Below are 12,657 nucleotides of genomic sequence, written 5' to 3'. Positions count from 1 at the left end.
CATAATAACCGTTTTATAAGCCCTTGTGAACCTGGAGTGTTTGCATAAAAGGCCAGTAAAATCAGTGCTGGGCTTGTAGAAGGATCATAAAGCATTCAGAGAAAACATGGCCCGGTGCGTTCAGGGCTCTCTCAGGGATGATTTGGCATCCAAACATGCATTATAGACTAAAGATTAAAATTATGATTGTCAGAAATTTAGAATGACTTACGTCGAATGAGGTGTTGTTTTACATGTCGTGCTGAGTACAACAGGAAGGTGGAGAGAGACTGTAAGGTAAAGTAAATCTGTGTAATTTACTGCATACAGAATCAGAATCCACATCTCTACAATTATTCTTCCATGGTGAGTGCCACGCTTCAGAGGCACACATCGAAACATGCTGATTAGAACAATAATATGGGTAGTAAGGGTGGCACAATCAAGGAATGTCAGAGGGTGACTTGGTATTTGGACTTGTTGAACACTGACTCATTAAATTCAAGGACGACTGGCACTTAAAGGGCAGTTCTGTTTATGTGACAGAGCATATTTTGCCCAAGAGAATTGAACTGACAAATCCACTCCTTCTCAGACAAAACAATTAACCAGTTAGGTCTGGGTTTTGTTGTTTCTCCCTGAGCGTTACACGCAGAGGTGGATGAGATCAGGACGAGGCAAGAGATGAAAGAGGAAGCTGGCCACGATCTTGGAGGAAATGGGGTGTGGAATGAAAGCAGAACATTTAAGGAAGGAGGGGAGGAAAGTGGGGGGCCTGCCTGTGTCCCCCCCCCCCCCCCCCTCCCCCTCCTCTGTTTTGTTTTAACAGAATTTGGCAGCGGTGCGCTCGGCCTGGTTGGCACAGATGCAGCTGAACGGTCTCCACCCTCTGTTGTGACTCAGAATTGAAGCTGCAGTGCCAATTTTTATTTTCTCTTAGCTTATGTGTCTTTTATCCCCTGATCACAAACTGTCACCTCTGTACTTTGTTTTTATTCTTTTAATCCAATCAGTGATGTGGAATATTTGTTTTGCATTAAATATAAAAATGTAAAAAAATGTGTTTTATTTTTAAAGCATTTGCTAGGAACCTTGGGAAAACGTGCTTATTTTTTTACAGCATTATAAGTTCGTAAGTAAATATAAACAACAATCCCCTTAAGTCAGATTTCTGCCTTGGAACGTCAGAGGAACGTTACAATGGCAACCACAAAAATACAAGATGGCTACTCCACACAACACTAGTCAAAACTAGTGTAAGAACTGATTTTTTTAATATACTCCTGTCAGTTTGTGTCTTATTAGATCATAACAATCATAGACTCAGTGGGGTCTAACTTGCAGACACATTTGTATACACATTGAATTGAGTTCAACAGGTGTTGATGCATAAACAGAACAAACTCCGTTAGAATAAATTCAAAGCTGAAAAACTTCAATTGAAAGTGTAGTCAGCACATTTTTGCTTTTTAAATATATTGCACTGTTTAACACCTTTAATTTGGTTAATCAATCAAAACACACACAAAAATAGACTGAACAAGTATCATCTGTATTTTTCTAATATTGGCTTTACACACACACACACACACACACGCCATGCTCTGGCACACATGAGCTGGTGGACCTCCCACTACATGTTTGGAGAATACTTGCACAGAATAATTATATAATAAACGGATGTGGGGGATGCACAAATGCACTGCAGTCTTTGATGTAAACAAAAATAATTAATTATAAGAGTAACAGCGGCACAAACAAGATTCATATGTAGAAAACATGTTTTTTGACTGTTTCCGAGCAATGATAGATGTATTATATATGATGCATGGAAATGTGGTGCACACTTGTAAAAACATACTGCACAATCTGCTGAATAGACACGTTTCTTCTTACCCATAATGCTTTAATATGTGTGTATATATAAACAGTAGCTGTCTTTCATAAGGTCAAAGGTTAAGAGATGGCTTTGCACTCCTGGTAAATTTAGCTTACCTTGGTTCCCACATTGTAAACAACCTTGTGATGTCAGTGATGATCCCGGGGCCAGGATGAGGGCAATAAACAGGAAGTGGCTCAGCAGCAAGCTGCATCCCATAATAATCACAGCAAAAAACAGACAAACAATCCCAAATCACCGCAAGACACGAAGTGACAGATAACAAAGATGAGCGACCCCGAAACCCAACACAAACTTACAACATCCCCAGAAAGCAACACGCGAGAGAAACACAAACAGCCCACAGCCGGGCAGGGAGCCTCGCAGCTATAAGAGACCATCGGATGCACCAAGACCCAAAATCAAAGGCTTGTAAACCCAAACAATCCACCAAACACAGAAACAGACATGGAGAAACAACTGGAGATGCGTGCAGGGAATGTTACCAACAGGCATAAACAGTGGATAGTGTGACAAACATTGTAGAAGCAGAATGTGAGCCGACCTCACAATATATTACTCTGGAGCTTCACATTTCTATTTTATTTCAACCCAGCAGCGGCCTCGGTGCCTCATTTCAACAGTGAAACTCCCTTTTCAGCCACCCGATCTGTGTCAAGGCCCATAAATCCATTTTGAACCTATCGCTCAGCCTGTAAACAGACGGAGCCAGTGTTTTAATGCACTACAAACACACAGAGATAGGAACATACTGCAGGGAGTCCCGGACTTTCTTCATTCTGTGCATGACAGCAACCTGACAGAAACCATCTACACACCATTTCTCTCGGCACAGATTGATCCACTTCTTCATGTTTTTTTTTTTTTACAATGCAGAAATCAGTGTTCTGCCTGGTCTTGCTGTATGAAATCACCCATTTTCTAGATGTAGCAACAAGACAGAGGTGCAATAAACTCTGATATGAAAGGCCCACTGCCTGCACCTAAAAGCTAAGACGGCTTTTAGCATGCCTATTATATATTAGCATTTGGCAACATTTATACCTGGTGAGGCTCAACATCGAGGCATTTTTACTGTGGGTGTCTGCTAAATGCAGCCTCACAGCACTGCTAACATGTTTGTAGATGTGAGCTATTCTTAGACTTGTATGTGTTTTTTTTTACAGATTTGCTTGCAAAATTGCAACTTAGGTCAAAGTTAGGTTAATTGGTAACTCTCAAATGCCTGTAGGTGTGAGTGTGAGTGTGAGCATCTATCTACAGTATGTTAGCCCTGCGATGGACTGGCCACCCGTCCAGAGTGGACCCCGACTCTCGCCCATGGCTGGATGAATGAATGAATGTTGCTGCTTCCTCCTCTCAAATGTCAGGCCTAGTAGCAAGGAGGAAGTGAGATGGTTCACTCCTTTGCTTATCTATCAGCACCTCTGGAAAAACCAATAAATTAGTTGCCATCTCATTTTGTCATTTATTTTTGTTTACTACATCAGCTCTTGTACCCCTAGTAAAAATGTCAAACCAGATGTGAAACAGGCCGCTTCCTATGCATGAGCGGCTGTCTGGAGTTTTAACAGCAAACATGTCACATAGTCCTTCTCAGCCACCAGCAGAAGTCTGCCTATTTGTTTTGTGTTTTTCCTGGCGAGGTGTATGACCTCGCTGCTGGAAACCTTTACTCATAAAACCTCAGGATGCAGGACATGACCTGCATGGTCAGTATATATGTTATGGCTTTATATACATACTCTTTCTCTCTCTGTATATATATATACACACATTCAGTCAAAGCTGAATGATTGATGTGTGATGGTTAAAAGGACTGTGACTGAGCAGTGCTGGAAAAAGGTGTCAACTAACTACACTATACTGCAGGTTTTCTGTCCAAACAGAATTAGAGAAAAGTCACTTTGTCGCTATTATATTTTGCTTTCATGTGGTATAACTGTATTATTGTTGTTTAGCATTCTCCTTTTATTTTATTCACTTTCTATTTTACGTTTCCTTATTTTATATTTCCAACCTGTTATTATTTCTGATCATGCATGGAGCACCTGGAATGTAAGCAATTTCCCCCTGGATCAATAAAGTATTCCTGATTCTGATTCTGGACTCCTCCTCCTTTGATGATCTTTGGATTTGATGCAGCTTGACTGGAGCAGTCCTTCCTCCATCTATGGGTGACAGCCTGCGCAGCTGTTAATCCTGTTCCTTCCCATCTGCGACTATACTGACCACCGCCACACAGCGAAAGGAAACTTGAAAGGCAACCTCTGTGACTGTACTTCACACCTATTTCTCTGCCTTACACACAAGGGTGCTTTCACACACACTTCATCTGTCTCCCCTTCTTTACACACACACACACACACACACACACAGACAAACACACAGCTGTCTGGATGCTTAAGATAAGGAGCAGGAGCTGTGAGAGGTGGTGGTGGTGGTGGGGGTGGGGGGATCGCTCAGATGAAGTATGTGTGTACATGTTTGTGTCTGTTTGTGTCTGTGTGTGTGTGTGTTTTTCTTTTTCGCAAGACGAGGTGGGGGCAGGAGGAGAGGGGGGCTACTCGACAGGACGTCCTGAGAATGGCTGCTTCTCAAACAGGGGACGGGTCGCACACCACATCAGGCCAGGGAAAGAAAAAACAAAACACAGATGATCAACCAAATCCCCCTAAAGGCTAAAATAAAAGCATATTAACAGATGAGAAAGGAACATGTCCCATCCATCAAAACAGACATTAAATATCAATAAGTTAATGACTAGGGAATTGGAACAGTTAAATCTCCATCTGGCAGATATTCAAAAAGCAGCTGTTTATGTTAATGAGGGCAAAAATGTATGGCTGATGCTCCAACCATGGCTGCTGTTCAGAAACACAGTCGCAGCAGCTGAGCAGTGTCAGTGAGCCTAAAGATGTTAAAGATGTCGTTAGCAGCAGGAGTCCGCTGATGGAACCACCTCTCCATTTCCCTAACGACTGCACCATAGGAAGAGAAGCAAGGACTTCTCAGTGCTGATTTTCCTCCTGGGTCTGTGTGTGTGTGTGCATGTGTTTGTGAGTGTGAAGGAGGTCTCAGCAGCAGCTTTCCTAATGGGATGTGTTGTATACCGCGAAGAGGGAGGTGGGGGTCTGGGAAACAACAGTGTAACCAAAGGGAAGAGCAGAAGGAAAACAAGGACCCCTCCCTGTCCGAGTATGGGACAAACATGTTCAACACACACACACACACACACACACACACATTAAGACAGATACACACATTAAGGGCTGATCTGGAGGGGAGCCAGGTTCCCTTTAGACACCTTTCCCTCGCCGTGCTTATTTGTGGTCTGGTGTGTTTTGATGAGACGCCGCAGTGCAGCTCAGCTCATGCGTCCCGTGCTTTAAGTTTCAGATTAGGAAGAAGATGAGGGCCACGTCTATCTCTGTGTACACTTGCTTTTCATCTTGTTTATTGGCCAACATACCCTGTGGTCCTGAGAGCTGCCAGCCAATAACAAGGCTGGGATGGGAGCTGGCATAGTGCCCCACTGGAGCAGGTGCAGCCAGACTGGGAGATAAGAAGAACAGATCTGCCGATCAACTTAAAAACACTGATTGAGAGAGGTGATGCGAGGAAGCTTTTTTTTTGTTGTGGGGACACTGCTGTATTACACGACACCCATGTGTGGGTGTGGGTGGCCGTGTTTGTGTGGGATTAGAGGGGGATGGGGTAAACTAATGCGTGTGTGTGTGTTAGTCGGCCCTTGTGCCAGCACTCCTGTTCGACATCGTGGAAAATCCTCCTCAGCAGTTTCCTGTGGGTCTCCATTATCAGGCCTCGTTGATAGACCAGCTTTTCCCCCCTACTTCCTGGCTCTCTTCCTCCCCTCCCCCCTCCCCCTCCCCTCCCTCCACCTTCCACACTCTTCTCAATCACATGAATCATGGCTGCCATGGAGAGGGCGAGGGGCTGGCAGCAACTATAAACTACACTCCTGACTTACATATAATCAAATTACTCAGTATTCTTTTCACTATGCAATGAGCTAATCTCTCCCCTTTGACAGCCGGTTAGTCTCATGCATCACTGCATCATTTGGGTCATTATTTCATCATCGTGCTGCATTCACTGACATTCTGCTACACCTAGAGAATTACTTAAGATAACTGTTGAGTCATTTTAACATGAAGTCATTCCTCCTCTTCCCTAACCAAGGTAGGGATGGAATTTGTCCTGCTTTGATGTCCCTGGCAATTCCCTCAGCTCATGTGTCATGGCAAACACGGCTTCTCAGGATAATGTGCAAAAGTGACGACACTCCTGTGTTTCCTCTTATAAGACAATTTGTTTTTTAAATAAAACACAGAACTGAGGGGGTCTTAATCCTTTCTACAGTGGCTAGAAGACTCTTGGCAACTGATGTTGTTACTATGACAACATCAACAAACAAAGTTCTACCTGATCCTGATGATGATGATGATGATGATGGTTAAAAGATGGCTGCTGGTCAACAAACACACAGGATGAGTTGAAATGAGCTAGCCGATCCTTTCATTAATTTGATGACTGAAAAGAAGTTGAATATAAGTGCATCTATATTTGTTTAAATAGGAGCAGGACAGACTGTGAGAGTGAGACAACATGATGATTCTTGCTGTCTTCTAAAAACATGACCATAATAAATCTTTTTCCAAGCTTTCAATCAGTTTTGTTCACATGTAGTCGATTGATCTCTGGCAGGGTTCATCTTGCCTTCCAGGGAAGGTAGGGCTGTTGTTCGCTACAGGACGTGACACGGAGCATGTGGGGGGCCTGATAGAGAGGCAGAGGCCGATGAGAAAAGGAAAGAAAATAAAGAGAGGGAGGAAAGGGAAGCACTTAGGTGTGCTTGATATCCTATCAGCACCCAATACCCATCTCGGGCATGGAAAAACACCCTGAGGATCATGAATGGGAAAGGGATTCATAATTCTGGTTAAATGACAGAGCTTGAGCACGTTTTAAGACTGCGGACGGGAGCAGAGATCAAATGTGCACGGATAAAAGCTCACAAACAATACCCAGTTCCCTGTGTGTCCGAGAGCCAAATTCACAGCGGCAATATGAGTTCCTTTTTGTTCTTGAAAATGCTCCTCAGATGTTTGACGCAAGACTGAGAGTAGAGCGGGTGGAGGGAGACAAAACAAACAGCAATTAAGGTAGTTTGTGAATCCGTTTGAAAGGCCTTGTGATCCATCCTTTAGGAAACATCTGCCATATTGATGTATGAGTCCAGGAAAAGACAAATTCCTTCTATCCCAGTAAAACAAACCTAAGCAGTGATGAGCTGCCTATTTAGACATCTCTAGCCTGGCATTTGTGCACCTTTTTTTTTTTTTGCTACACTCTAAAATATATCCCCCTATAAACATTTATAGTCTAAACACAGATAACACCACCCCTATCTCTTTGCTTTCAGCTGGAAATTCCAGGCAACTGCTCGATAGCAAAAGAGGATAAGAGTCTGTTTTGAAGCAGAAAGCTCTTGTCTGTCCAGGGAAGAAACATTTTTCATAATCCCCAGAAAATGCGTTTATCTCCCGTCTAGATATAACTGGAATGAAAGAGTTCAAACATCTCAGCTGTCTGTCCAAATATCCCCCAAATTCCCTGAGAGGAAGCAGATAAAGAGGGGAAAAAAACGCAAGATTTACTGTGTGAGATAGATGGCAACGATACAGACAATTGTTTTACAAATTCACCGTGCACTCTCCTGAATATAAAGGCCAAATGATAAGTAAAAGCAGGACAATGGAATCACCGCTGTGCCATTTTGTTTTTCACTGGTCTAAGGGGAAATCATCCTATACGGAGGCATCCATCAATCTATAAATTAGGCTGAGTAAAACACTCAAGTTCAGTCTGGAGAAAATAAAAGATAAATTAAGCAAGTCTGACGTAGTACTTTCCACACCTTGTGTGTTTGTGTGTGTGTGTCAGTGTGTTTACACCCTACATTAAACAACACTGCTTTGGCTTGAAGTTAAAAACGACAGAGGAAAAATCCAATATGGCGGTAGTTTAGGTGGCCTGTTGTGCAATAAACAGAGACGGTTACAGCGTGCCTTTGTTTTTATGTCAACACTGAGCTGTTTGCTCAAAGGACCAGAGGACACACATACACTCACATACACACACTTTTGTCTTTCTCCTTTAACCTGCAAGTGTCTCCATCTGAAGTAGAAAGAACATAAAGGGTTAATTTGAGCTTCTGAAGCACACTTGCTTTCTGTCTTAAAGCTAAGGAAGCCATCTGTTTCATATATGGCAGGAAATGCATCAAATGTTCTCATCTAGCCTTTGAAAAGCAAAATAAAGTTATTTTAAATGGTTATACTTCTCTGTGAAACTCATCCCCGCTCAGATTTTGGTATTGACATGAATGAATCTATTAATTTCTGTACTTCTCCGTTTTCAAGTCACACTTCTGGTTTAGTCCCCCTGAAACTCCAACACAAATTCAGCTGTACTTTGTCTGATGTTATGATAATTGTGAATCGTGTATTGCTATGTTTGGGCTGCACAAAGACGAAGTATCCATCTGTTTATATGCTGTAAAAGGGCAGAGACAGAGCCGATACTGAAGGGCCAGATGAATCCTAACCAAGCTCACGAGTTTTGGATTCCAAATGTGTTTCTGACTTTTCGAATGTTTACACTAACATCTAGCAATCAAGAGCCAAGGTCACTCTGCAACAGCAGGATGAAATTTAAAATGTAAAAAAAAGTTCAGATATCTGAACTCCTGTTGCTGCAGAAATGCAGAGTTTATAAACCAGAAAAAAATGAAGAATACCACCCTCCTGTTCCAAGATGTCCAATAAAGTACTTTACAAACATTAATGCATTAATGCATTTGTAAGTTTATGTCATAGAAAAGCAACAGAACACACTTTATTCTGACGTTCATTGCTTGACATCGCTGCAGACACTTGTTTTGATTATGTTGCATAAATGTAAACCTTTTCTTCTGGTGTGTTTGCAGTGCTCCGTCGATTTTGTTAAAAGTGGGTTAATGAAAGATGCAGAGTAATTTGGCCCGCAGCGCGACTGTACAGTTAGATCAGAAGCCAGACTCAGACAACATTGGCCAAAAGCAAAGATCCATCTGTCTGTTCCTTGCTGAGAGGAGCGTGTAGGGCATGGAGTGCATACACACACACACATGCACGCACACCTCCCATCGCCAGCTGGATCGGAGAAAGCAGCACTTGGGGAACAGTTGACATGCTGATCTCTTTAATGGTTACATCCTCCACACCCAACACCCAAGACACTCAGACACACACGCTTTCATTAGTTTAAACTGACTGACAGAAAAAATACATACTGCAACATTCCTTCCTCTACATTCACAACACACACACACACACATATATGTGTATATATATATATATATATATATATATATATATATATATACACACACACACACACACACACACACTATCCTGTTAACCACCCCCACCTCCATGCAATCAGAGGCTCAGAATAGGAAGGAGGGAGAGGAAGCGGCCCTGCATTCACAGGCTGGGAACAAGGAGAAGGAAAAACAGCCGGAACCTGGAATTTACGGAGGAAAAAACAGCAGCCATCCAAAAATACCCCACAACCATCTCCGCAGATAAACAGAAATATCATTAGTCTCATCCTCCTGCTCAGGAGTTTTCCTTACATGCTTCCTTCGTCTCATCCTCTGCTCCTTAACTCCACTTTTGGCTACTCAACCTCAATCAAGGAAGCCTTCGCTGTAGTCACTGGGCTTTTTGTTATCTGCCCAGCATGATTGCTCCTCAGATCTATCTGCCCTGCCTTCTAAACCGTGCCAGGAAGGGCCCTGAGCTAATCAGTGCTAAGTGGAACTACTGAGTCCCCCCACAGCAGAGCAGACACCCAGACAGCAATTTGTCTTGCTGGTTTTTAGATATTTTCTTCTTTGGTTTGGGGTAGCAAGGTGGATCAGACAAGTTCTATAAACCTGCAAAATGGTTCATCCCCAGTTGTCAGGTCCAGTGGATGCACTGTGACAGAGCTTTTCTGTGGCTAAGAGGTGGAGTTCACTGACCCTGGGGTCATTTCCTCTGACCTCTCCTTCCTAATTGATTGAATTTTCAAGCCACTGGTCTCCTATTAGGATGTTCTAATAGACCAATACCTCATTTTCAACATCCTTTTCTTTTTGTCTCCTAAAAAGGACACATTTTCATGCTGTCCACTTGGGGAGAACTGACTTTGTGTTACTAACCTTTGTCTTCCCACCCATCTACATGTGATGTCAGTTATAAGCATACTTCCCCTCTCTATAATTGTGAAATGCCCACAACCTTTAAATGACACAAGTAACCTTTGAGTGACGTCATGTGTTGAACTCAGGCGGGACCCAGTAAATGTGGGTCAGCAAACAGAGGGGAAAAAGACACAGTGTGGATTAATAATAATAGTGTTGTCTCAAATTTACCTAAACTAACTTATGACATAAAGAAACTCAAAACTGTCCTACATAATATGCTTAATATGTTGTTGTGTCATCACTGTTATGTTGTGGCATCACTGCTATGCTAATATGCAATGTGTCTAAACACATATTAAATACATGTCTGTTCACAACGTACTGCAGACGTTACATAGTGTGCATACCTGGTATCTCTTCACTATGTATATTTATAACTTCATTGGCTCAAAACTACTGCAACTTATGTAGCTGCTCATCTGTCCTGCTCATCTGTTTTGTGTACCTGTTGTACAAAGCTTTATCCAAAATATAGGTCATCTAGGTACTCAGCTGCCAACAGTGAAGTAAAAGTTCATATGAGCACATACATGCAGAGATTTAAGGTCTTAAATACTGTAATTACATAATCAAAACATATAAAACTGGGTGCAATGGCTTTTATGTATGCCTCCTTATGTAATCAGATTACTATAAACACATTTGACCATTCGCCCAGCAAACTATGTGTCACAAGTTGCAGACTGTCCAGAGGCATGCATCATGTGACCATTATTTTGCCTTTAGGCACTGCCTATGCAAGGCTCCAGGCTGACTGTCCAACCAGGCAGGAACCGGGTAGATAACAGAGACATGCACAAGTGATTAGCACTCAAAACTGCATTTTACAGTTCTAATCTACATCTGACAACACAATAACAACAGGACTGTTTCATCACTGATCAATTTCAACCGTAGGAACGTGAGACCGATGCTAAAACAAAAAAATCAAGTTTGACCCATTTTTGTGTGAACATAAACACAAGCAATACAATTAAACTCTTTGTATTTGTTCTTATTTTGAGTATTTCAGCAGCTTAAATTGCATAATTATTCATTATCAGTGCAGGTTAAGAAAAAGTGACCATGGTAGGTTAATTACATATTTTTAATTCATTACTTTATATTTATTATTAAATTGATTACAATCATTATTTTTTGGTCTGACAAAACGTAGGTCTGCAGCTGTAACATTAACTCGTTGAATGTGTGCTGACTTGCATCCAACAACTTCATGAAGATAATCAAACACATGGAATAATATTTTGTCTGCAGTGTCTCACCTTATTAAAAAGCAAAATGCATCTGATAATTCTCTGCTACTTCAGCAACTGCTACCGACTAGACTGCTGCCGAAAATAAACACCAAATGCAATTTGTTTGTCCTTTCTTTCTCTTGCTCTGTTGGCGCTCCGCCTAAAATAAAGAAATACTTTCTGCTTCATAGAGTACTTCGGTCTTATGTTTGCTTGGATACGCTGGTCTTACAAACATCTCTAAGGTTGTTGATTAATTCTGTTTAAAAAAAAAGGACTTAAGTAAGCCATGACTCTCTGCTGATGCAGCAGTTCCTCTGATTATGCTGTCCCACTCCCTCACTGAGTGGTGTCTTCGTGTGCTGCAGTTTCTGTTTATTAGTTTAAGTGTTTGACATTTTCCCAACGCAACATCTTTTTCAAACAAGCATGCTGCTTTAATCACAAACCCTTCTTTTAAGGTAAATACAACTGTCAGCCTGTCATTTCCAAAACTAAGGTTCTGTTTGTCAGGAGTGCCATTTCTCTGTGTGTGTGTGTGTGCACATGTTCATATGTGTTTGGTGTGTGTGTGTGTGTGTTAGCCCTACAGAGAGCGTTATTACAAAGAGCCAATAGGAGCGAAGGACCACACTCTAGCACATCCTGTTTGACTTGACCTCAGAGGATATTCTCCTTTCCCAAGCAAACAAACCGCTGGCTTTTTGGATCGTACCAACGTCGGAGGGGAAGGGAGGGGACGGGAGCCAGGAGATGTCTCTGGTGGGGAATCAGTGGGTAGAACTGAGTTTTTGCAGCACAGAGAGGGCCAAAGAGTTTGCCAAAAGAGCAGCTCAGGTTTAATCTCTGAAAACATATATAGGTGTAGGAACACAATACAGGTCACAGCGGAAGCCGACACTTTCCATGAGCGGTTTTAGATGCATCTTACAGCCCTCTTCAGGAACTGTGTGTTTGATAAAGGCAAAGAAACACAACTAAAAACTCTCCATTTATACATTACTTTGTCAAAATTAATCATCGCAAAACTTGTCATCAGACACACAGAAGCACACAGAGGGCATCCGATATATTTATAAAAACACATTAGAGAGCAACCAATTCTAAAATCTGTGTCAGTGGGATCTGTTAATCCTACTTTAGGGTCGCATCTTCAAATTAAACCAAACATTTAACCAGCCCATCTTTCTTTATGATATCACCCACTCTGCTCCATCTGACACCAT

This window comes from Parambassis ranga, chromosome 24 (genome assembly GCF_900634625.1).
Source record: "Parambassis ranga chromosome 24, fParRan2.1, whole genome shotgun sequence".
Classification (NCBI taxonomy): domain Eukaryota; kingdom Metazoa; phylum Chordata; class Actinopteri; family Ambassidae; genus Parambassis; species Parambassis ranga.
This window is presented reverse-complemented; position numbering follows the sequence as displayed.